Below are 25706 nucleotides of genomic sequence, written 5' to 3'. Positions count from 1 at the left end.
CAACTCAGACGGGACTTAAACCCACAAACACTGGCTTAGGAGAACAGTGCCTTATCCATTATGCCAGTGGTGCTTACTGATGTCCTTATTTAAGACTGATAGGTTTTTAATAGTCAATTATTTATTTTTGAAAAAAAGTGAAGCTGTTTACTGTGTTCTTTGCATTACCAAGTCCAGCAAGAAATGTGCTGGTACTATCCAGAGCTGTCAGTATGGATTATCATGCTATATTGCAGAAAATCAATTTGATGCAACTGCTTTACCAACAGTATGTTAATCTTTTCCATTGCTGTTTTGTTGGCTGACTGAAGGAAGATATGCAGTGCATTTGAACCAAAGCAGATGTGTGCTGACAACTTAAATGCTCAATCATGCTTGTGTGTTTTCTTTCTTTCTTCCATCCTTTGTAATATCATATTAAATATTAAGGTAGCAGTTTATAATCAATGACTAATGACATAAGAAAAGGAAAAAAACCAGTAAAACCTCCAGGTGAGACTTGAACTCACAACCTCGGCATTGCTCAACAGATACTGTCTTATAAGTACCGTGCGCTGACCAATTGCGCCACTGGAGCTCTTTGCAGCATTAATTGGTTATGCTAGATGTGGATTTTATTCAATACAATCAGTACAGTCATAAGAATTGAAAAAGAAAATCATTTTTGGTGATGAATGATGAGCAACAAAGGAACATGCATGCCAGATGGCACTTGAATAAGCTGTCCACGGTGATAGAAAAGGTTTAAAAAACAACAACAACAACAACAACAATGTTATCATAATTAATGTCATATTTTAGCTTCTGTGGTCACTTTTTACAAGCTAAACACTGCAAGACTGTTTTACAGTTGAAGCAAGGATAAAATATCAACTCTACTGATGAGACACTTGCTGTAATGACTTCCAACTCAGACGGGACTTAAACCCACAACCACTGGCTTAGGAGAACAGTGCCTTATCCATTATGCCAGTGGTGCTTACTGATGTCCTTATTTAAGACTGTTAGGTTTTTAATAGTCAATTATTTATTTTTGAAAAAAATTTAAGCTGTTTACTGTGTTCTTTGCATTACCAAGTCCAGCAAGAAATGTGCTGGTACTATCCAGAGCTGTCAGTATGGATTATCATGCTATATTGCAGAAAATCAATTTGATGCTACTGCTTTACCAACAGCATGTTAATCTTTTCCATTGCTGTTTTGTTTGCTGACTGAAGGAAGATATGCAGTGCATTTGAACCAAAGCAGATGTGTGCTGACAACTTAAATGCACAATCATGTTTGCGTTTTTTCTTTCTTTCTTCCATCCTTTGTAATATCATATTAAATATTAAGGTAGCAGTTTATAATCAATGACTAATGACATAAGAAAAGGAAAAAAAACAGTATACAAAGATGCTCCAGGTGAGGCTTGAACTCACAACCTCGGCATTGCTCAACAGATACTGTCTTATAAGTACCGCGCGCTGACCAATTGCGCCACTGGAGCACTTTGCAGCATTAAGTGGTAATGCTAGATGTGGATTTTATTCAATACAATCAGTACAGTCATAAGAATTGAAAAAGAAAATCATTTTTGGTGATGAATGATGAGCAACAAAGGAACATGCATGCCAGATGGCACTTGAATAAGCTGTCCACAGTGATAGAAAAGGTTTAAAAAACAACAACAACAATGTTATCATAATTAATGTCATATTTTAGCTTCTGTGGTCACTTTTTACAAGCTAAACACTGCAAGACTGTTTTACAGTTGAAGCAAGGATAAAATATCAACTCTACTGATGAGACACTTGCTATAATGACTTCCAACTCAGACGGGACTTAAACCCACAACCACTGGCTTAGGAGAACAGTGCCTTATCCATTATGCCAGTGGTGCTTACTGATGTCCTTATTTAAGACTGATAGGTTTTTAATAGTCAATTATTTATTTTTTGAAAAAATATGAAGCTGTTTACTGTGTTCTTTGCATTACCAAGTCCAGCAAGAAATGTGCTGGTATTATCCAGAGCTGTCAGTATGGATTATCATGCTATATTGCAGAAAATCAATTTGATGCAACTGCTTTACCAACAGTATGTTAATCTTTTCCATTGCTGTTTTGTTGGCTGACTGAAGGAAGATATGCAGTGCATTTAAACCAAAGCAGATGTGTGCTGACAACTTAAATGCACTATCATGTTTGTGTTTTTTCTTTCTTTCTTCCATCCTTTGTAATATCATATTAAATATTAAGGTAGCAGTTTATAATCAATGACTAATGACATAAGAAAAGGAAAAAAACAGTATACAAAGAAGCTCCAGGTGAGGCTCGAACTCACAACCTCAGCATTGCTCAACAGATACTGTCTTATAAGTACCACGCGCTGACCAATTGCGCCACTGGAGCACTTTGCAGCATTGTCTGGTTATGCTAGATGTGGATTTTATTTAATACAATCAGTACAGTCATAAGAATTGAAAAAAAAAATCAGTTTTGGTGATGAATGATGAGCAACAAAGGAACATGCATGCCAGATGGCACTTGAATAAGCTGTCCACTGTGATAGAAAAGGTTTAAAAAACAACAACAACAATTTTATCATAATTAATGTCATATTTTAGCTTCTGTGGTCACTTTTTACAAGCTAAACACTGCAATACTGTTTTACAGTTGAAGCAAGGATAAAATATCAACTCTAGTGATGAGACACTTGCTGTAATGACTTCCAACTCAGATGGGACTTAAACCCACAACCACTGGCTTAGGAGAACAGTGCCTTATCCATTATTCCAGTGGTGCTTACTGATGTCCTTATTTAAGACTGTTAGGTTTTTAATAGTCAATTATTTATTTTTTTAAAAAAGTGAAGCTGTTTACTGTGTTCTTTGCATTACCAAGTCCAGCAAGAAATGTGCTGGTACTATCCAGAGCTGTCAGTATGGATTATCTTGCTATATTGCAGAAAATCAATTTGATGCAACTGCTTTACCAACAGTATGTTATTCTTTTCCATTGCTGTTTTGTTGGCTGACTGAAGGAAGATATGCAGTGCATTTGAACCAAAGCAGATGTGTGCTGACAACTTCAATGCACAATCATGTTTGTGTGTTTTCTTTCTTTCTTCCATCCTTTGTAATATCATATTAAATATTAAGGCTACCAGTTTATAATCAATGACTAATGACATAAGAAAAGGAAAAAAAACAGTATACAAAGATTCTCCAGGTGAGGCTTGAACTCACAACCTTGGCATTGTTCAACAGATACTGTCTTATAAGTACCGCGCGCTGACCAATTGCGCCACTGGAGCGCTTTGCAACATTGGTTGGTTATGCTAGATGTGGATTTTATTCAATGCAATCAGTACAGTCATAAGAATTGAAAAAGAAAATCATTTTTGGTGATGAATGATGAGCAACAAAGGAACATGCATGCCAGATGGCACTTGAATAAGCTGTCCACTGTGATAGAAAAGGTTTAAAAAACAACAACAACAATTTTATCATAATTAATGTCATATTTTAGCTTCTGTGGTCACTTTTTACAAGCTAAACACTGCAATACTGTTTTACAGTTGAAGCAAGGATAAAATATCAACTCTAGTGATGAGACACTTGCTGTAATGACTTCCAACTCAGAAGGGACTTAAACCCACAACCACTGGCTTAGGAGAGCAGTGCCTTATCCATTATTCCAGTGGTGCTTACTGATGTCCTTATTTAAGACTGTTAGGTTTTTAATAGTCAATTATTTATTTATTTTAAAAAGTGAAGCTGTTTACTGTGTTCTTTGCATTACCAAGTCCAGCAAGAAATGTGCTGGTACTATCCAGAGCTGTCAGTATGGATTATCTTGCTATATTGCAGAAAATCAATTTGATGCAACTGCTTTACCAACAGTATGTTATTCTTTTCCATTGCTGTTTTGTTGGCTGACTGAAGGAAGATATGCAGTGCATTTGAACCAAAGCAGATGTGTGCTGACAACTTAAATGCACAATCATGTTTGTGTGTTTTCTTTCTTTCTTCCATCCTTTGTAATATCATGTTAAATATTAAGGCTACCAGTTTATAATCAATGACTAATGACATAAGAAAAGGAAAAAAAACAGTATACAAAGATTCTCCAGGTGAGGCTTGAACTCACAACCTTGGCATTGTTCAACAGATACTGTCTTATAAGTACCGCGCGCTGACCAATTGCGCCACTGGAGCGCTTTGCAACATTGGTTGGTTATGCTAGATGTGGATTTTATTCAATGCAATCAGTACAGTCATAAGAATTGAAAAAGAAAATCATTTTTGGTGATGAATGATGAGCAACAAAGGAACATGCATGCCAGATGGTACTTAAATAAGATGTCCACGGTGATAGAAAATGTTTAAAAAAAACAACAACAATGTTATCATAATAAATGTCATATTTTAGCTTCTGTGGTCATTTTTTGCAAGATAAACACTGCAAGACTGTTTTACAGTCGAAGCAAGGATAAAATATCAATTCTAGTGATGAGACACTTGCTGTAATGACTTCCACCCCATATGGAACTTGGACCCCTGTCTTAGGAGGGCAGTGACTTATCCATTATGCCAGTCTTATTTAAGACTGTTAGGTTTTTAATAGTCAATTATTTATTTTTGAGGAAAAAGTGAAGCTGTTTACTGTGTTCTTTGCATTACCAAGTCCAGCAAGAAATGTGCTGGTACTATCCAGAGCTGTCAGTATGGATTATCATGCTATATTGCAGAAAATCAATTTGATGCAACTGCTTTACCAACAGTATGTTAATCTTTTCCATTGCTGTTTTGTTGGCTGACTGAAGGAAGATATGCAGTGCATTTGAACCAAAGCAGATGTGTGCTGACAACTTAAATGCACAATCATGTTTGTGTTTTTTCTTTCTTTCTTCCATCCTTTGTAATATCATATTAAATATTAAGGTAGCAGTTTATAATCAATGACTAATGACATAAGTAAAGGAAAAAAAAAACGGTACACAAAGATGCTCCAAGTGAGGCTTGAACTCACAACCTTGGCATTGCTCAACAGATACTGTCTTATAAGTTTTGCGCGCTGACCAATTGCGCCACTGGAGCATTTTGCAGCATTAATTGGTTATGCTAGATGTGGATTTTATTCAATACAATCAGTACATTCATAAGAATTGAAAAAGAAAATCATTTTCAGTGATGAATGATGAGCAACAAAGGAACATGCATGCCAGATGGCACTTGAATAAGCTGTCCACGGTGATAGAAAAGGTTTAAAAAACAACAACAACAATGTTATCATAATAAATGTCATATTTTAGCTTATGTGGTCATTTTTTACAAGCTAAACACTGCAAGACTGTTTTACAGTTGAAGCAAAGATAAAATATCAACTCTAGTGATGAGACACTTGCTGTAATGACTTCCAACTCAGACGGGACTTAAACCCACAAACACTGGCTTAGGAGAACAGTGCCTTATCCATTATGCCAGTGGTGCTTACTGATGTCCTTATTTAAGACTGATAGGTTTTTAATAGTCAATTATTTATTTTTGAAAAAAAGTGAAGCTGTTTACTGTGTTCTTTGCATTACCAAGTCCAGCAAGAAATGTGCTGGTACTATCCAGAGCTGTCAGTATGGATTATCATGCTATATTGCAGAAAATCAATTTGATGCAACTGCTTTACCAACAGTATGTTAATCTTTTCCATTGCTGTTTTGTTGGCTGACTGAAGGAAGATATGCAGTGCATTTGAACCAAAGCAGATGTGTGCTGACAACTTAAATGCTCAATCATGCTTGTGTGTTTTCTTTCTTTCTTCCATCCTTTGTAATATCATATTAAATATTAAGGTAGCAGTTTATAATCAATGACTAATGACATAAGAAAAGGAAAAAAACCAGTAAAACCTCCAGGTGAGGCTTGAACTCACAACCTCGGCATTGCTCAACAGATACTGTCTTATAAGTACCGTGCGCTGACCAATTGCGCCACTGGAGCTCTTTGCAGCATTAATTGGTTATGCTAGATGTGGATTTTATTCAATACAATCAGTACAGTCATAAGAATTGAAAAAGAAAATCATTTTTGGTGATGAATGATGAGCAACAAAGGAACATGCATGCCAGATGGCACTTGAATAAGCTGTCCACGGTGATAGAAAAGGTTTAAAAAACAACAACAACAACAACAACAATGTTATCATAATTAATGTCATATTTTAGCTTCTGTGGTCACTTTTTACAAGCTAAACACTGCAAGACTGTTTTACAGTTGAAGCAAGGATAAAATATCAACTCTACTGATGAGACACTTGCTGTAATGACTTCCAACTCAGACGGGACTTAAACCCACAACCACTGGCTTAGGAGAACAGTGCCTTATCCATTATGCCAGTGGTGCTTACTGATGTCCTTATTTAAGACTGTTAGGTTTTTAATAGTCAATTATTTATTTTTGAAAAAAATTTAAGCTGTTTACTGTGTTCTTTGCATTACCAAGTCCAGCAAGAAATGTGCTGGTACTATCCAGAGCTGTCAGTATGGATTATCATGCTATATTGCAGAAAATCAATTTGATGCTACTGCTTTACCAACAGCATGTTAATCTTTTCCATTGCTGTTTTGTTTGCTGACTGAAGGAAGATATGCAGTGCATTTGAACCAAAGCAGATGTGTGCTGACAACTTAAATGCACAATCATGTTTGCGTTTTTTCTTTCTTTCTTCCATCCTTTGTAATATCATATTAAATATTAAGGTAGCAGTTTATAATCAATGACTAATGACATAAGAAAAGGAATCAAAACAGTATACAAAGATGCTCCAGGTGAGGCTTGAACTCACAACCTCGGCATTGCTCAACAGATACTGTCTTATAAGTACCGCGCGCTGACCAATTGCGCCACTGGAGCACTTTGCAGCATTAAGTGGTAATGCTAGATGTGGATTTTATTCAATACAATCAGTACAGTCATAAGAATTGAAAAAGAAAATCATTTTTGGTGATGAATGATGAGCAACAAAGGAACATGCATGCCAGATGGCACTTGAATAAGCTGTCCACAGTGATAGAAAAGGTTTAAAAAACAACAACAACAATGTTATCATAATTAATGTCATATTTTAGCTTCTGTGGTCACTTTTTACAAGCTAAACACTGCAAGACTGTTTTACAGTTGAAGCAAGGATAAAATATCAACTCTACTGATGAGACACTTGCTATAATGACTTCCAACTCAGACGGGACTTAAACCCACAACCACTGGCTTAGGAGAACAGTGCCTTATCCATTATGCCAGTGATGCTTACTGATGTCCTTATTTAAGACTGATAGGTTTTTAATAGTCAATTATTTATTTTTTGAAAAAATATGAAGCTGTTTACTGTGTTCTTTGCATTACCAAGTCCAGCAAGAAATGTGCTGGTACTATCCAGAGCTGTCAGTATGGATTATCATGCTATATTGCAGAAAATCAATTTGATGCAACTGCTTTACCAACAGTATGTTAATCTTTTCCAGTGCTGTTTTGTTGGCTGACTGAAGGAAGATATGCAGTGCATTTGAACCAAAGCAGATGTGTGCTGACAACTTAAATGCACTGTGTTTTTTCTTTCTTTCTTCCATCCTTTGTAATATCATATTAAATATTAAGGTAGCAGTTTATAATCAATGACTTATGACATAAGAAAAGGAAAAAAAACAGTATACAAAGATGCTCCAGGTGAGGCTTGAACTCACAACCTCGGCATTGCTCAACAGATACTGTCTTATAAGTACCGCGCGCTGACCAATTGTGCCACTGGAGCTCTTTGTAGCATTAATTGGTTATGCTAGATGTGGATTTTATTCAATACAATCAGTACAGTCATAAGAATTGAAAAAGAAAATCATTTTTGGTGATGAATGATGAGCAACAAAGGAACATGCATGCCAGATGGCACTTGAATAAGCTGTCCACAGTGATAGAAAAGGTTTAAAAAACATCAACAACAATGTTATCATAATTAATGTCATATTTTAGCTTCTGTGGTCACTTTTTACAAGCTAAACACTGCAAGACTGTTTTACAGTTGAAGCAAGGATAAAATATCAACTCTAGTGATGAGACACTTGCTGTAATGACTTCCAACTCAGATGGGACTTAAACCCACAACCACTGGCTTAGGAGAACAGTGCCTTATTCATTATTCCAGTGGTGCTTACTGATGTCCTTATTTAAGACTGATAGGTTTTTAATAGTCAATTATTTATTTTTTGAAAAAATATGAAGCTGTTTACTGTGTTCTTTGCATTACCAAGTCCAGCAAGAAATGTGCTGGTATTATCCAGAGCTGTCAGTATGGATTATCATGCTATATTGCAGAAAATCAATTTGATGCAACTGCTTTACCAACAGTATGTTAATCTTTTCCATTGCTGTTTTGTTGGCTGACTGAAGGAAGATATGCAGTGCATTTGAACCAAAGCAGATGTGTGCTGACAACTTAAATGCACTATCATGTTTGTGTTTTTTCTTTCTTTCTTTCTTCCATCCTTTGTAATATCATATTAAATATTAAGGTAGCAGTTTATAATCAATGACTAATGACATAAGAAAAGGAAAAAAACAGTATACAAAGATGCTCCAGGTGAGGCTTGAACTCACAACCTCGGCATTGCTCAACAGATACTGTCTTATAAGTACCACGAGCTGACCAATTGCGCCACTGGAGTACTTTGCAGCATTGACTGGTAATGCTAGATGTGGATTTTATTTAATACAATCAGTACAGTCATAAGAATTGGAAAAAAAAATCATTTTTGGTGATGAATGATGAGCAACAAAGGAACATGCATGCCAGATGGCACTTGAATAAGCTGTCCACTGTGATAGAAAAGGTTTAAAAAACAACAACAACAACAACAATGTTATCATAATTAATGTCATATTTTAGCTTCTGTGGTAATTTTTTACAAGCTAAACACTGCAAGACTGTTTTACAGTTGAAGCAAGGATAAAATATCAACTCTAGTGATGAGACACTTGCTGTAATGACTTCCAACTCAGACGGGACTTAAACCCACAACCACTGGTTTAGGAGAACAGTGCCTTATCCATTATGCCAGTGGTGCTTACTGAAGTTCTTATTTAAGACTGATAGGGTTTTAATAGTCAATTATTTATTTAAAAAATTTTTTGAAGCTGTTTACTGTGTTCTTTGCATTACCAAGTCCAGCAAGAAATGTGCTGGTACTATCCAGAGCTGTCAGTATGGATTATCTTGCTATATTGCAGAAAATCAATTTGATGCAACTGCTTTACCAACAGTATGTTATTCTTTTCCATTGCTGTTTTGTTGGCTGACTGAAGGAAGATATGCAGTGCATTTGAACCAAAGCAGATGTGTGCTGACAACTTAAATGCACAGTCATGTTTGTGTGTTTTCTTTCTTTCTTCCATCCTTTGTAATATCATATTAAATATTAAGGCTACCAGTTTATAATCAATGACTAATGACATAAGAAAAGGAAAAAAAACAGAATACAAAGATTCTCCAGGTGAGGCTTGAACTTACAACCTCGGCATTGCTCAACAGATTCTGTCTTATAAGTACCGCGCGCTGACCAATTGCGCCACTGGAGCGCTTTGTAACATTGATTGGTTATGCTAGATGTGGATTTTATTCAATGCAATCAGTACAGTCATAAGAATTGAAAAAGAAAATCATTTTTGGTGATGAATGATGAGCAACAAAGGAACATGCATGCCAGATGGTACTTAAATAAGATGTCCACGGTGATAGAAAATGTTTAAAAAAAACAACAACAATGTTATCATAATAAATGTCATATTTTAGCTTCTGTGGTAATTTTTTGCAAGCTAAACACTGCAAGACTGTTTTACAGTCGAAGCAAGGATAAAATATCAATTCTAGTGATGAGACACTTGCTGTAATGACTTCCACCCCATATGGAACTTGGACCCCTGTCTTAGGAGGGCAGTGACTTATCCATTATGCCAGTGGTGCTTACTGATGTTCTTATTTAAGACTGTTAGGTTTTTAATAGTCAATTATTTATTTTTGAGGAAAAAGTGAAGCTGTTTACTGTGTTCTTTGCATTACCAAGTCCAGCAAGAAATGTGCTGGTACTATCCAGAGCTGTCAGTATGGATTATCATGCTATATTGCAGAAAATCAATTTGATGCAACTGCTTTACCAACAGTATGTTAATCTTTTCCATTGCTGTTTTGTTGGCTGACTGAAGGAAGATATGCAGTGCATTTGAACCAAAGCAGATGTGTGCTGACAACTTAAATGCACAATCATGTTTGTGTTTTTTCTTTCTTTCTTCCATCCTTTGTAATATCATATTAAATATTAAGGTAGCAGTTTATAATCAATGACTAATGACATAAGAAAAGGAAAAAAAAACAGTATACAAAGATGCTCCAGGTGAGGCTTGAACTCACAACCGCGGCATTGCTCAACAGATACTGTCTTATAACTACCGCACGCTGACCAATTGAGTCACTGGAGCACTTTGCAGCATTAATTGGTTATGGTAGATGTGGATTTTATTTAATACAATCAGTACAGTCATAAGAATTGAAAAAGAAAATCATTTTTGGTGATGAATGATGAGCAACAAAGAAACATGCATGCCAGATGGCACTTGAATAAGCTGTCCACGGTGGTAGAAAAGGTTTAAAAAACAACAACAACAATGTTATCATAATTAATGTCATATTTTAGCTTCTGTGGTCATTTTTTACAAGCTAAACACTGCAAGACTGTTTTACAGTTGAAGCAAGGATAAAATATCAACTCTAGTGATGAGACACTTGCTGTAATGACTTCCAACTCAGAAGGGACTTAAACTTACAACCACTGGCTTAGGAGAACAGTGCCTTATCCATTATGCCAGTGTTTCTTACTGATGTCCTTATTTAAGACTGATAGGTTTTTAATAGTCAATTATTTATTTTTGAAAAAAAGTGAAGCTGTTTACTGTGTTCTTTGCATTACCAAGTCCAGCAAGAAATGTGCTGGTACTATCCAGAGCTGTCAGTATGGATTATTATGCTATATTGCAGAAAATCAATTTGATGCAACTGCTTTACCAACAGTATGTTAATCTTTTCCATTGCTGTTTTGTTGGCTGACTGAAGGAAGATATGCAGTGCATTTGAACCAAAGCAGATGTGTGCTGACAACTTAAATGCACAATCATGTTTGTGTTTTTTCTTTCTTTCTTCCATCCTTTGTAATATCATATTAAATATTAAGGTAGCAGTTTATAATCAATGACTTATGACATAAGAAAAGGAAAAAAAACAGTATACAAAGATACTCCAGGTGAGGCTTGAACTCACAACCTCGGCATTGCTCAACAGATACTGTCTTATAAGTTTCGCGCGCTGACCAATTGCGCCACTGGAGCACTTTGCAGCATTAATTGGTTATGCTAGATGTGGATTTTATTCAATACAATCAGTACAGTCATAAGAATTGAAAAAGAAAATCATTTTTGGTGATGAATGATGAGCAACAAAAGAACATGCATGCCAGATGGCACTTGAATAAGCTGTCCACGGTGATAGAAAAGGTTTAAAAAACAACAACAACAATGTTATCATAATAAATGTCATATTTTAGCTTCTGTGGTCATTTTTTACAAGCTAAACACTGCAAGACTGTTTTACAGTTGAAGCAAGGATAAAATATCAACTCTAGTGATGAGACACTTGCTGTAATGACTTCCAACTCAGACGGGACTTAAACCCACAACCACTGGCTTAGGAGAACAGTGCCTTATCCATTATGCCAGTGGTGCTTACTGAAGTCCTTATTTAAGACTGATAGGGTTTTAATAGTCAATTATTTATTTAAAAAAAAAATTTGAAGCTGTTTACTGTGTTCTTTGCATTACCAAGTCCAGCAAGAAATGTGCTGGTACTATCCAGAGCTGTCAGTATGGATTATCTTGCTATATTGCAGAAAATCAATTTGATGCAACTGCTTTACCAACAGTATGTTATTCTTTTCCATTGCTGTTTTGTTGGCTGACTGAAGGAAGATATGCAGTGCATTTGAACCAAAGCAGATGTGTGCTGACAACTTAAATGCACAATCATGTTTGTGTGTTTTCTTTCTTTCTTCCATCCTTTGTAATATCATATTAAATATGAAGGCTACCAGTTTATAATCAATGACATAAGATAAGGAAAAAAAACAGTATACAAAGATTCTCCAGGTGAGGCTTGAACTCACAACCTCGGCATTGCTCAACAGATACTGTCTTATAAGTACCGCGCGCTGACCAATTGCGCCACTGGAGCGCTTTGCAACATTGTTTGGTTATGCTAGATGTGGATTTTATTCAATGCAATCAGTACAGTCATAAGAATTGGAAAAAAAAATCATTTTTGGTGATGAATGATGAGCAACAAAGGAACATGCATGCCAGATTGTACTTAAATAAGCTGTCCACAGTGATAGAAAATGTTTAAAAAAAACAACAACAATGTTATCATAATAAATGTCATATTTTAGCTTCTGTGGTCATTTTTTGCAAGCTAAACACTGCAAGACTGTTTTACAGTTGAAGCAAGGATAACATATCAACTCTAGTGATGAGACACTTGCTGTAATGACTTCCACCCCATATGGAACTTGGACCCCCTGTCTTAGGAGGGCAGTGACTTATCCATTATGCCAGTGGTGCTTACTGATGTTCTTATTTAAGACTGTTAGGTTTTTAATAGTCAATTATTTATTTTTGAGGAAAATGTGAAGCTGTTTACTGTGTTCTTTGCATTACCAAGTACAGCAAGAAATGTGCTGGTACTATTCAGAGCTGTCAGTATGGATTATCATGCTATATTGCAGAAAATCAATTTGATGCAACTGCTTTACCAACAGTATGTTATTCTTTTCCATTGCTGTTTTGTTGGCTGACTGAAGGAAGATATGCAGTGCATTTGAACCAAAGCAGATGTGTGCTGACAACTTAAATGCACAATCATGTTTGTGTGTTTTCTTTCTTTCTTCCATCCTTTGTAATATCATATTAAATATTAAGGCTACCAGTTTATAATCAATGACTAATGACATAAGATAAGGAAAAAAAACAGTATACAAAGATTCTCCAGGTGAGGCTTGAACTCACAACCGCGGCATTGCTCAACAGATACTGTCTTATAAGTACCGCGCGCTGACCAATTGCGCCACTGGAGCGCTTTGCAACATTGTTTGGTTATGCTAGATGTGGATTTTATTCAATGCAATCAGTACAGTCATAAGAATTGAAAAAAAAAAATCATTTTTGGTGATGAATGATGAGCAACAAAGGAACATGCATGCCAGATTGTACTTAAATAAGCTGTCCACAGTGATAGAAAATGTTTAAAAAAAACAACAACAATGTTATCATAATAAATGTCATATTTTAGCTTCTGTGGTCATTTTTTGCAAGCTAAACACTGCAAGACTGTTTTACAGTTGAAGCAAGGATAAAATATCAACTCTAGTGATGAGACACTTGCTGTAATGACTTCCACCCCATATGGAACTTGGACCCCCTGTCTTAGGAGGGCAGTGACTTATCCATTATGCCAGTGGTGCTTACTGATGTTCTTATTTAAGACTGTTAGGTTTTTAATAGTCAATTATTTATTTTTGAGGAAAAAGTGAAGCTGTTTACTGTGTTCTTTGCATTACCAAGTACAGCAAGAAATGTGCTGGTACTATTCAGAGCTGTCAGTATGGATTATCATGCTATATTGCAGAAAATCAATTTGATGCAACTGCTTTACCAATAGTATGTTAATCTTTTCCATTGCTGTTTTGTTGGCTGACTGAAGGAAGATATGCAGTGCATTTGAACCAAAGCAGATGTGTGCTGACAACTTAAATGCACAATCATGTTTGTGTTTTTGCTTTCTTTCTTCCATCCTTTGTAATATCATATTAAATATTAAGGTAGCAGTTTATAATCAATGACTTATGACATAAGAAAAGGAAAAAAACAGTATACAAAGATGCTCCAGGTGAGGTTTGAACTCACAACCTCGGCATTGCTCAACAGATACTGTCTTATAAGTACCGCGCGCTGACCAATTGCGCCACTGGAGCTCTTTGCAGCATTAATTGGTTATGCTAGATGTGGATTTTATTCAATACAATCAGTACAGTCATAAGAATTGAAAAAGAAAATCATTTTTGGTGATGAATGATGAGCAACAAAGGAACATGCATGCCAGATGGCACTTGAATAAGCTGTCCACGGTGATAGAAAAGGTTTAAAAAACAACAACAATGTTATCATAATTAATGTCATATTTTAGCTTCTGTGGTCATTTTTTACAAGCTAAACACTGCAAGACTGTTTTACAGTTGAAGCAAGGATAAAATATCAACTCTAGTGATGAGACACTTGCTGTAATGACTTCCACCCCATATAGGACTTGGACCCCCTGGCTTACGAGGGCAGTGACTTATCCATTATGGCAGTGGTACTTACTGATGTTCTTATTTAAGACTGTTAGGTTTTTAATAGTCAATTATTTATTTTTGAGGAAAAAGTGAAGCTGTTTACTGTGTTCTTTGCATTACCAAGTCCAGCAAGAAATGTGCTGGTACTATCCAGAGCTGTCAGTATGGATTATCATGCTATATTGCAGAAAATCAATTTGATGCAACTGCTTTACCAACAGTATGTTAATCTTTTCCATTGCTGTTTTGTTGGCTGACTGAAGGAAGATATGCAGTGCATTTGAACCAAAGCAGATGTGTGCTGACAACTTAAATGCACTATCATGTTTGTGTTTTTTCTTTCTTTCTTCCATCCTTTGTAATATCATATTAAATATTAAGGTAGCAGTTTATAATCAATGACTAATGACATAAGAAAAGGAAAAAAACAGTATACAAAGTTGCTCCAGGTGAGGCTTGAACTCACAACCTCAGCATTGCTCAACAGATACTGTCTTATAAGTACCACGCGCTGACCAATTGCGCCACTGGAGCACTTTGCAGCATTGATTGGTTATGCTAGATGTGGATTTTATTTAATACAATCAGTACAGTCATAAGAATTGGGAAAAAAAAATCATTTTTGGTAATGAATGATGAGCAACAAAGGAACATGCATGCCAGATGGCACTTGAATAAGCTGTCCACGGTGATAGAAAAGGTTTAAAAAACAACAACAACAATGTTATCATAATTAATGTCATATTTTAGCTTCTGTGGTCACTTTTTACAAGCTAAACACTGCAAGACTGTTTTACAGTTGAAGCAAGGATAAAATATCAACTCTAGCGATGAGACACTTGCTGTAATGACTTCCAACTCAGACGGGACTTAAACCCACAACCACTGGCTTAGGAGAACAGTGCCTTATCCATTATGCCAGTGGTGCTTACTGATGCCCTTATTTAAGACTGATAGGTTTTTAATAGTCAATTATTTATTTTTTGAAAAAATATGAAGCTGTTTACTGTGTTCTTTGCATTACCAAGTCCAGCAAGTAATGTGCTGGTACTATCCAGAGCTGTCAGTATGGATTATCATGCTATATTGCAGAAAATCAATTTGAGGCAACTGCTTTACCAACAGTATGTTAATCTTTTCCATTGCTGTTTTGTTGGCTGACTGAAGGAAGATATGCAGTGCATTTGAACCAAAGCAGATGTGTGCTGACAACTTAAATGCACTAACATGTTTGTGTTTTTTCTTTCTTTCTTCCATCCTTTGTAATATCATATTAAATATTAAGGTAGCAGTTTATAATCAATGACTAATGACATAAGAAAAGGAAAAAAACAGTATACAAAGTTGCTCCAGGTGAGGCTTGAACTCACAACCTCAGCATTGCTCAACAGATACTGTCTTATAAGTACCACGCGCTGACCAATTGCGCCACTGGAGCACTTTGCAGCATTGATTGGTTATGCTAGATGTGGATTTTATTTAATACAATCAGTACAGTCATAAGAATTGGGAAAAAAAAATCATTTTTGGTAATGAATGATGAGCAACAAAGGAACATGCATGCCAGATGGCACTTGAATAAGCTGTCCACGGTAATAGAAAAGGTTTAAAAAACAACAACAACAATGTTATCATAATTAATGTCATATTTTAGCTTCTGTGGTCATTTTTTACAAGCTAAACAATGCAAGACTGTTTTACAGTTGAAGCAAGGATAAAATATCAACTGTAGTGATGAGACACTTGCTGTAATGACTTCCACCCCATATAGGACTTGGACCCTCTGGCTTACGAGGGCAGTGACTTATCCATTATGGCAGTGGTACTTACTGATGTTCTTATTTAAGACTGTTAGGTTTTTAATAGTCAATTATTTATTTTTGAGGAAAAAGTGAAGCTGTTTACTGTGTTCTTTGCATTACCAAGTCCAGCAAGAAATGTGCTGGTACTATCCAGAGCTGTCAGTATGGATTATCATGCTATATTGCAGAAAATCAATTTGATGCAACTGCTTTACCAACAGTATGTTAATCTTTTCCATTGCTGTTTTGTTGGCTGACTGAAGGAAGATATGCAGTGCATTTGAACCAAAGCAGATGTGTGCTGACAAGTTAAATGCACAATCATGTTTGTGTTTTTTCTTTCTTTCTTCCATCCTTTGTAATATCATATTAAATATTAAGGTAGCAGTTTATAATCAATGACTAATGACATAAGAAAAGGAAAAAAACAGTATACAAAGATGCTCCAGGTGAGGCTTGAACTCACAACCTCAGCATTGCTCAACAGATACTGTCTTATAAGTACCGCGCGCTTACCAATTGCGCCACTGGAGCACTTTGCAGCGTTAATTGGTTATGCTAGATGTGGATTTTATTCAATACAATCAGTACAACCATAAGAATTGAAAATGAAAATCATTTTCGGTGATGAATGATGAGCAACAAAGGAACATGCATGCTAGAAGCACTTGAATAAGCTGTCCACGGTGATAGAAAAGGTTTAAAAAACAACAACAACAATGTTATCATAATTAATGTCATATTTTAGCTTCTGTGGTCACTTTTTACAAGCTAAACACTGCAAGACTGTTTTACAGTTGAAGCAAGGATAAAATATCAACTCTACTGATGAGACACTTGCTGTAATGACTTCCAACTCAGACAGGACTTAAACCCACAACCACTGGATTAGGAGTACAGTGCCTTATCCATTATGCCAGTGGTGCTTACTGATGTCCTTATTTAAGACTGATAGGTTTTTAATAGTCAATTATTTATTTTTGAAAAAAAATTGAAGCTGTTTACTGTGTTCTTTGCATTACCAAGTCCAGCAAGAAATGTGCAGGTACTATCCAGAGCTGTCAGTATGGATTATCATGCTATATTGCAGAAAATCAATTTGATGCAACTGCTTTACCAACAGTATGTTATTCTTTTCCATTGCTGTTTTGTTGGCTGACTGAAGGAAGATATGCAGTGCATTTGAACCAAAGCAGATGTGTGCTGACAACTTAAATGCACAATCACGTTTGTGTTTTTTCTTTCTTTCTTCCATCCTTTGTAATATCATATTAAATATTAAGGTAGCAGTTTATAATCAATGACTAATGACATAAGAAAAGGAAAAAAAAACAGTATACAAAGATGCTCCAGGTGAGGCTTGAACTCACAACCTCGGCATTGCTCAACAGATACTGTCTTATAAGTACCTCGTGCTGACCAATTGCGCCACTGGAGCTCTTTGCAGCATTAATTGGTTATGCTAGATGTGGATTTTATTCAATACAATCAGTACAGTCATAAGAATTGAAAAAGAAAATAATTTTTGGTGATGAATGATGAGCAACAAAGGAACATGCATGCCAGATGGCACTTGAATAAGCTGTCCACGGTGATAGAAAAGGTTTAAAAAACAACAACAACAATGTTATCATAATTAATGTCATATTTTAGCTTCTGTGGTCACTTTTTACAAGCTAAACACTGCAAGACTGTTTTACAGTTGAAGCAAGGATAAAATATCAACTCTAGCGATGAGACACTTGCTGTAATGACTTCCAACTCAGACGGGACTTAAACCCACAACCACTGGCTTAGGAGAACAGTGCCTTATCCATTATGCCAGTGGTGCTTACTGATGCCCTTATTTAAGACTGATAGGTTTTTAATAGTCAATTATTTATTTTTTGAAAAAATATGAAGCTGTTTACTGTGTTCTTTGCATTACCAAGTCCAGCAAGTAATGTGCTGGTACTATCCAGAGCTGTCAGTATGGATTATCATGCTATATTGCAGAAAATCAATTTGAGGCAACTGCTTTACCAACAGTATGTTAATCTTTTCCATTGCTGTTTTGTTGGCTGACTGAAGGAAGATATGCAGTGCATTTGAACCAAAGCAGATGTGTGCTGACAACTTAAATGCACTAACATGTTTGTGTTTTTTCTTTCTTTCTTCCATCCTTTGTAATATCATATTAAATATTAAGGTAGCAGTTTATAATCAATGACTAATGACATAAGAAAAGGAAAAAAACAGTATACAAAGTTGCTCCAGTTGAGGCTTGAACTCACAACCTCAGCATTGCTCAACAGATACTGTCTTATAAGTACCACGCGCTGACCAATTGCGCCACTGGAGCACTTTGCAGCATTGATTGGTTATGCTAGATGTGGATTTTATTTAATACAATCAGTACAGTCATAAGAATTGGGAAAAAAAAATCATTTTTGGTAATGAATGATGAGCAACAAAGGAACATGCATGCCAGATGGCACTTGAATAAGCTGTCCACGGTAATAGAAAAGGTTTAAAAAACAACAACAACAATGTTATCATAATTAATGTCATATTTTAGCTTCTGTGGTCATTTTTTACAAGCTAAACAATGCAAGACTGTTTTACAGTTGAAGCAAGGATAAAATATCAACTGTAGTGATGAGACACTTGCTGTAATGACTTCCACCCCATATAGGACTTGGACCCTCTGGCTTACGAGGGCAGTGACTTATCCATTATGGCAGTGGTACTTACTGATGTTCTTATTTAAGACTGTTAGGTTTTTAATAGTCAATTATTTATTTTTGAGGAAAAAGTGAAGCTGTTTACTGTGTTCTTTGCATTACCAAGTCCAGCAAGAAATGTGCTGGTACTATCCAGAGCTGTCAGTATGGATTATCATGCTATATTGCAGAAAATCAATTTGATGCAACTGCTTTACCAACAGTATGTTAATCTTTTCCATTGCTGTTTTGTTGGCTGACTGAAGGAAGATATGCAGTGCATTTGAACCAAAGCAGATGTGTGCTGACAAGTTAAATGCACAATCATGTTTGTGTTTTTTCTTTCTTTCTTCCATCCTTTGTAATATCATATTAAATATTAAGGTAGCAGTTTATAATCAATGACTAATGACATAAGAAAAGGAAAAAAACAGTATACAAAGATGCTCCAGGTGAGGCTTGAACTCACAACCTCAGCATTGCTCAACAGATACTGTCTTATAAGTACCGCGCGCTTACCAATTGCGCCACTGGAGCACTTTGCAGCGTTAATTGGTTATGCTAGATGTGGATTTTATTCAATACAATCAGTACAACCATAAGAATTGAAAATGAAAATCATTTTCGGTGATGAATGATGAGCAACAAAGGAACATGCATGCTAGAAGCACTTGAATAAGCTGTCCACGGTGATAGAAAAGGTTTAAAAAACAACAACAACAATGTTATCATAATTAATGTCATATTTTAGCTTCTGTGGTCACTTTTTACAAGCTAAACACTGCAAGACTGTTTTACAGTTGAAGCAAGGATAAAATATCAACTCTACTGATGAGACACTTGCTGTAATGACTTCCAACTCAGACGGGACTTAAACCCACAACCACTGGATTAGGAGTACAGTGCCTTATCCATTATGCCAGTGGTGCTTACTGATGTCCTTATTTAAGACTGATAGGTTTTTAATAGTCAATTATTTATTTTTGAAAAAAAATTGAAGCTGTTTACTGTGTTCTTTGCATTACCAAGTCCAGCAAGAAATGTGCAGGTACTATCCAGAGCTGTCAGTATGGATTATCATGCTATATTGCAGAAAATCAATTTGATGCAACTGCTTTACCAACAGTATGTTATTCTTTTCCATTGCTGTTTTGTTGGCTGACTGAAGGAAGATATGCAGTGCATTTGAACCAAAGCAGATGTGTGCTGACAACTTAAATGCACAATCATGTTTGTGTTTTTTCTTTCTTTCTTCCATCCTTTGTAATATCATATTAAATATTAAGGTAGCAGTTTATAATCAATGACTAATGACATAAGAAAAGGAAAAAAAAACAGTATACAAAGATGCTCCAGGTGAGGCTTGAACTCACAACCTCGGCATTGCTCAACAGATACTGTCTTATAAGTACCTCGTGCTGACCAATTGCGCCACTGGAGCTCTTTGCAGCATTAATTGGTTATGCTAGATGTGGATTTTATTCAATACAATCAGTACAGTCATAAGAATTGAAAAAGAAAATAATTTTTGGTGATGAATGATGAGCAACAAAGGAACATGCATGCCAGATGGCACTTGAATAAGCTGTCCACAGTGATAGAAAAGGTTTAAAAAACAACAACAACAATGTTATCATAATTAATGTCATATTTTAGCTTCTGTGGTCACTTTTTACAAGCTAAACACTGCAAGACTGTTTTACAGTTGAAGCAAGGATAAAATATCAACTCTAGCGATGAGACACTTGCTGTAATGACTTCCAACTCAGACGGGACTTAAACCCACAACCACTGGCTTAGGAGAACAGTGCCTTATCCATTATGCCAGTGGTGCTTACTGATGCCCTTATTTAAGACTGATAGGTTTTTAATAGTCAATTATTTATTTTTTGAAAAAATATGAAGCTGTTTACTGTGTTCTTTGCATTACCAAGTCCAGCAAGTAATGTGCTGGTACTATCCAGAGCTGTCAGTATGGATTATCATGCTATATTGCAGAAAATCAATTTGATGCAACTGCTTTACCAACAGTATGTTAATCTTTTCCATTGCTGTTTTGTTGGGAAAAAAAAGAATTGGGAAAAAAAAATCATTTTTGGTAATGAATGATGAGCAACAAAGGAACATGCATGCCAGATGGCACTTGAATAAGCTGTCCACGGTGATAGAAAAGGTTTAAAAAACAACAACAACAATGTTATCATAATTAATGTCATATTTTAGCTTCTGTGGTCATTTTTTACAAGCTAAACAATGCAAGACTGTTTTACAGTTGAAGCAAGGATAAAATATCAACTGTAGTGATGAGACACTTGCTGTAATGACTTCCACCCCATATAGGACTTGGACCCTCTGGCTTACGAGGGCAGTGACTTATCCATTATGGCAGTGGTACTTACTGATGTTCTTATTTAAGACTGTTAGGTTTTTAATAGTCAATTATTTATTTTTGAGGAAAAAGTGAAGCTGTTTACTGTGTTCTTTGCATTACCAAGTCCAGCAAGAAATGTGCTGGTACTATCCAGAGCTGTCAGTATGGATTATCATGCTATATTGCAGAAAATCAATTTGATGCAACTGCTTTACCAACAGTATGTTAATCTTTTCCATTGCTGTTTTGTTGGCTGACTGAAGGAAGATATGCAGTGCATTTGAACCAAAGCAGATGTGTGCTGACAAGTTAAATGCACAATCATTTTGTGTTTTTTCTTTCTTTCTTCCATCCTTTGTAATATCATATTAAATATTAAGGTAGCAGTTTATAATCAATGACTAATGACATAAGAAAAGGAAAAAAACAGTATACAAAGATGCTCCAGGTGAGGCTTGAACTCACAACCTCAGCATTGCTCAACAGATACTGTCTTATAAGTACCGCGCGCTTACCAATTGCGCCACTGGAGCACTTTGCAGCGTTAATTGGTTATGCTAGATGTGGATTTTATTCAATACAATCAGTACAACCATAAGAATTGAAAATGAAAATCATTTTCGGTGATGAATGATGAGCAACAAAGGAACATGCATGCTAGAAGCACTTGAATAAGCTGTCCACGGTGATAGAAAAGGTTTAAAAAACAACAACAACAATGTTATCATAATTAATGTCATATTTTAGCTTCTGTGGTCACTTTTTACAAGCTAAACACTGCAAGACTGTTTTACAGTTGAAGCAAGGATAAAATATCAACTCTACTAATGAGACACTTGCTGTAATGACTTCCAACTCAGACGGGACTTAAACCCACAACCACTGGATTAGGAGTACAGTGCCTTATCCATTATGCCAGTGGTGCTTACTGATGTCCTTATTTAAGACTGATAGGTTTTTAATAGTCAATTATTTATTTTTGAAAAAAAATTGAAGCTGTTTACTGTGTTCTTTGCATTACCAAGTCCAGCAAGAAATGTGCAGGTACTATCCAGAGCTGTCAGTATGGATTATCATGCTATATTGCAGAAAATCAATTTGATGCAACTGCTTTACCAACAGTATGTTATTCTTTTCCATTGCTGTTTTGTTGGCTGACTGAAGGAAGATATGCAGTGCATTTGAACCAAAGCAGATGTGTGCTGACAACTTAAATGCACAATCATGTTTGTGTTTTTTCTTTCTTTCTTCCATCCTTTGTAATATCATATTAAATATTAAGGTAGCAGTTTATAATCAATGACTAATGACATAAGAAAAGGAAAAAAAAACAGTATACAAAGATGCTCCAGGTGAGGCTTGAACTCACAATCTCGGCATTGCTCAATGGATACTGTCTTATAAGTACCGCGCGCTGACCAATTGCGCCACTGGAGCGCTTTGCAACATTGATTGGTTATGCTAGATGTGGATTTTATTCAATGCAATCAGTACAGTCATAAGAATTGAAAAAGAAAATCATTTTTGGTGATAAATGATGAGCAACAAAGGAACATGCATGCCAGATGGTACTTAAATAAGATGTCCACGGTGATAGAAAATGTTTAAAAAAAACAACAACAATGTTATCATAATAAATGTCATATTTTAGCTTCTGTGGTCATTTTTTGCAAGCTAAACACTGCAAGACTGTTTTACAGTCGAAGCAAGGATAAAATATCAATTCTAGTGATGAGACACTTGCTGTAATGACTTCCACCCCATATGGAACTTGGACCCCTGTCTTAGGAGGGCAGTGACTTATCCATTATGCCAGTGGTGCTTACTGATGTTCTTATTTAAGACTGTTAGGTTTTTAATAGTCAATTATTTATTTTTGAGGAAAAAGTGAAGCTGTTTACTGTGTTCTTTGCATTAACAAGTCCAGCAATAAATGTGCTGTTACTATCCAGAGCTGTCAGTATGGATTATCATGCTATATTGCAGAAAATCAATTTGATGCAACTGCTTTACCAACAGTATGTTAATCTTTTCCATTGCTGTTTTGTTGGCTGACTGAAGGAAGATATGCAGTGCATTTGAACCAAAGCAGATGTGTGCTGACAACTTAAATGCACAATCATGTTTGTGTTTTTTCTTTCTTTCTTCCATCCTTTGTAATATCATATTAAATATTAAGGTAGCAGTTTATAATCAATGACTAATGACATAAGAAAAGGAAAAAAAAACAGTATACAAAGATGCTCCAGGTGAGGCTTGAACTCACAACCTCGGCATTGCTCAACAGATACTGTCTTATAAGTTCCGCACGCTGACCAATTGCGCCACTGGAGCACTTTGCAGCATTAATTGGTTATGCTAGATGTGGATTTTATTCAATACAATCAGTACAGTCATAAGAATTGAAAAAGAAAATAATTTTTGGTGATGAATGATGATCAACAAAGAAACATGCATGCCAGATGGCACTTGAATAAGCTGTCCACGGTGATAGAAAAGGTTTAAAAAACAACAACAACAACAACAACAATGTTATCATAATTAATGACATATTTTAGCTTCTGTGGTCATTTTTTACAAGCTAAACACTGCAAGACTGTTTTACAGTTGAAGCAAGGATAAAATATCAACTCAAGTGATAAGACAATTGCTGTAATGACTTCCAACTCAGACAGGACTTAAACCCACAACCACTGGCTTAGGAGAACAGTGCCTTATCCATTATGCCAGTGGTGCTTACTGATGTCCTTATGTAAGACTGATAGGTTTTTAATAGTCAATTATTTATTTTTGAAAAAAAGTGAAGCTGTTTACTGTGTTCTTTGCATTACCAAGTCCAGCAAGAAATGTGCTGGTACTATCCAGAGCTGTCAGTATGGATTATTATGCTATATTGCAGAAAATCAATTTGATGCAACTGCTTTCCCAACAGTATGTTAATCTTTTCCATTGCTGTTTTGTTGGCTGACTGAAGGAAGATATGCAGTGCATTTGAACCAAAGCAGATGTTAAATATTAATTTAATCAATGACTAATGACATAAGAAAAGGTAAAAAAAAAATGGATAGAAAGATGCTCCAGGTGAGGCTTGAACTCACAACCTCAGCATTGCTCAACAGATACTGTCTTATAAGTACCGCGTGCTGACCAATTGCGCCACTAGAGCACTTTGCAGTGTTAATTGGTTATGCTAGATGTGGATTTTATTCAATACAATCAGTACAGTCATAAGAATTGAAAAAGAAAATCATTTTTGGTGATGAATGATGAGCAACAAAGGAACATGCATGCCAGATGGCACTTGAATAAGCTGTCCATGGTGATAGAAAAGGTTTAAAAAACAACAACAACAATGTTATCATAATTAATGTCATATTTTAGCTTCTGTGGTCATTTTTTACAAGCTAAACACTGCAAGACTGTTTTACAGTTAAAGCAAGGATAAAATATCAACTCTAGTGATGAGACATTTGCTGTAATGACTTCCAACTCAGACGGGACTTAAACCCACAACCACTGGCTTAGGAGAACAGTGCCTTATCCATTATGCCAGTGGTGCTTACTGATGTCCTTATTTAAGACTGATAGGTTTTTAATAGTCAATTATTTATTTTTGAAAAAAAGTGAAGCTGTTTACTGTGTTCTTTGCATTACCAAGTCCAGCAAGAAATGTGCTGGTACTATCCAGAGCTGTCAGTATGGATTATCATGCTATATTGCAGAAAATCAATTTGATGCAACTGCTTTACCAATAGTATGTTAATCTTTTCCATTGCTGTTTTGTTGGCTGACTGAAGGAAGATATGCAGTGCATTTGAACCAAAGCAGATGTTAAATATTAATTTAATCAATGACTAATGACATAAGAAAAGGAAAAAAAACAGGATAAAAAGATGCTCCAGGTGAGGCTTGAACTCACAACCTCTGCATTGCTCAACAGACACTGTCTTATAAGAACCGCGCGCTGACCAATTGCGCCACTGGAACACTTTGCAGCATTAATTGGTTATGCTAGATGTGGATTTTATTCAATACAATCAGTACAGTCATAAGAATTGAAAAAGAAAATAATTTTTGGTGATGAATGATGAGCAACAAAGGAACATGCATGCCAGATGGCACTTGAATAAGCTGTCCACAGTGATAGAAAAGGTTTAAAAAACAACAACAACAATGTTATCATAATTAATGTCATATTTTAGCTTCTGTGGTCACTTTTTACAAGCTAAACACTGCAAGACTGTTTTACAGTTGAAGCAAGGATAAAATATCAACTCTAGCGATGAGACACTTGCTGTAATGACTTCCAACTCAGACGGGACTTAAACCCACAACCACTGGCTTAGGAGAACAGTGCCTTATCCATTATGCCAGT

General features: G+C 35.8%; 12 non-coding genes across 12 annotated transcripts; all 12 read right to left on the bottom strand.

Annotated features, from left to right (window-relative positions):
- Positions 1-1396: 1396 nt before the first annotated feature.
- On the bottom strand, positions 1397-1489 carry TRNAI-UAU (transfer RNA isoleucine (anticodon UAU)). Its single transcript is given in 2 exon segments — positions 1397-1432; positions 1452-1489. It is a non-coding gene; the product is annotated as a tRNA-Ile (tRNA).
- Positions 1490-2299: 810 nt separating this feature from the next.
- Positions 2300-2392, bottom strand: TRNAI-UAU (transfer RNA isoleucine (anticodon UAU)). The gene is given in 2 exon segments: positions 2300-2335; positions 2355-2392. It is a non-coding gene; the product is annotated as a tRNA-Ile (tRNA).
- Positions 2393-6798: 4406 nt separating this feature from the next.
- TRNAI-UAU (transfer RNA isoleucine (anticodon UAU)) lies at positions 6799-6891 on the bottom strand. Its single transcript is given in 2 exon segments — positions 6799-6834; positions 6854-6891. It is a non-coding gene; the product is annotated as a tRNA-Ile (tRNA).
- An 802-nt stretch (positions 6892-7693) lies between these two features.
- TRNAI-UAU (transfer RNA isoleucine (anticodon UAU)) lies at positions 7694-7786 on the bottom strand. The gene is given in 2 exon segments: positions 7694-7729; positions 7749-7786. It is a non-coding gene; the product is annotated as a tRNA-Ile (tRNA).
- A 4422-nt stretch (positions 7787-12208) lies between these two features.
- Positions 12209-12301, bottom strand: TRNAI-UAU (transfer RNA isoleucine (anticodon UAU)). Its single transcript is given in 2 exon segments — positions 12209-12244; positions 12264-12301. It is a non-coding gene; the product is annotated as a tRNA-Ile (tRNA).
- Positions 12302-14003: 1702 nt separating this feature from the next.
- On the bottom strand, positions 14004-14096 carry TRNAI-UAU (transfer RNA isoleucine (anticodon UAU)). Its single transcript is given in 2 exon segments — positions 14004-14039; positions 14059-14096. It is a non-coding gene; the product is annotated as a tRNA-Ile (tRNA).
- Positions 14097-14897: 801 nt separating this feature from the next.
- TRNAI-UAU (transfer RNA isoleucine (anticodon UAU)) lies at positions 14898-14990 on the bottom strand. The gene is given in 2 exon segments: positions 14898-14933; positions 14953-14990. It is a non-coding gene; the product is annotated as a tRNA-Ile (tRNA).
- Positions 14991-15801: 811 nt separating this feature from the next.
- TRNAI-UAU (transfer RNA isoleucine (anticodon UAU)) lies at positions 15802-15894 on the bottom strand. Its single transcript is given in 2 exon segments — positions 15802-15837; positions 15857-15894. It is a non-coding gene; the product is annotated as a tRNA-Ile (tRNA).
- Positions 15895-16699: 805 nt separating this feature from the next.
- TRNAI-UAU (transfer RNA isoleucine (anticodon UAU)) lies at positions 16700-16792 on the bottom strand. The gene is given in 2 exon segments: positions 16700-16735; positions 16755-16792. It is a non-coding gene; the product is annotated as a tRNA-Ile (tRNA).
- Positions 16793-19404: 2612 nt separating this feature from the next.
- TRNAI-UAU (transfer RNA isoleucine (anticodon UAU)) lies at positions 19405-19497 on the bottom strand. Its single transcript is given in 2 exon segments — positions 19405-19440; positions 19460-19497. It is a non-coding gene; the product is annotated as a tRNA-Ile (tRNA).
- A 2274-nt stretch (positions 19498-21771) lies between these two features.
- TRNAI-UAU (transfer RNA isoleucine (anticodon UAU)) lies at positions 21772-21864 on the bottom strand. Its single transcript is given in 2 exon segments — positions 21772-21807; positions 21827-21864. It is a non-coding gene; the product is annotated as a tRNA-Ile (tRNA).
- An 811-nt stretch (positions 21865-22675) lies between these two features.
- On the bottom strand, positions 22676-22768 carry TRNAI-UAU (transfer RNA isoleucine (anticodon UAU)). The gene is given in 2 exon segments: positions 22676-22711; positions 22731-22768. It is a non-coding gene; the product is annotated as a tRNA-Ile (tRNA).
- Positions 22769-25706: the final 2938 nt, after the last annotated feature.

The sequence above is a fragment of the Pseudophryne corroboree genome, unplaced genomic scaffold, assembly GCF_028390025.1.
Source record: "Pseudophryne corroboree isolate aPseCor3 unplaced genomic scaffold, aPseCor3.hap2 scaffold_897, whole genome shotgun sequence".
NCBI classification, from domain to species: Eukaryota; Metazoa; Chordata; class Amphibia; order Anura; family Myobatrachidae; genus Pseudophryne; species Pseudophryne corroboree.
The sequence above is the reverse complement of the archived record's forward strand: the minus strand, read 5'-3'. Positions and strand labels throughout refer to the sequence as shown.